Raw genomic sequence first — 484 nt, forward strand, 5'->3', positions numbered from 1 at the left:
TGTGTGTGTGTGTGTGTGTGTGTGTGTGTGTGTGTGTCTGTGTGTGTGTGTGTGTGTGTGTGTGTGTGTTATACCGAGTTGCCTCTCTTAGTTTCAGGAACAGAGTTCTGCAATATCTTGATGAGTATCATCCACGGGTGATTTGTTTATAGTGACCAAATATTTGTGCTATTCATTAGCTCCTTCCGTCCATCAAATTAACGTTGCCTGAACAGGTTCTTCCTGTACATCACGTCAGGTATCGAAATGACCAAAGAGGAAAATGGGATGCAGTGTTTTGTTTAATTACACAACATAGCAACCGGTCCGGGAGTTGAAACAACAACCTCGCGATCGTGAGTGTAACACCATAGCCACTTGGGTATGTGTCTACCCACAACGCATGATACATGCAAGAACGCAAAGATTCAACTTAGTACAATATCTTTATTATCAGTTACAATTATTTCGGTACCATATATATATATATATATATATATATATA

This window comes from Octopus bimaculoides, chromosome 5, assembly GCF_001194135.2.
Source record: "Octopus bimaculoides isolate UCB-OBI-ISO-001 chromosome 5, ASM119413v2, whole genome shotgun sequence".
In the NCBI taxonomy this organism is placed as follows: domain Eukaryota; kingdom Metazoa; phylum Mollusca; class Cephalopoda; order Octopoda; family Octopodidae; genus Octopus; species Octopus bimaculoides.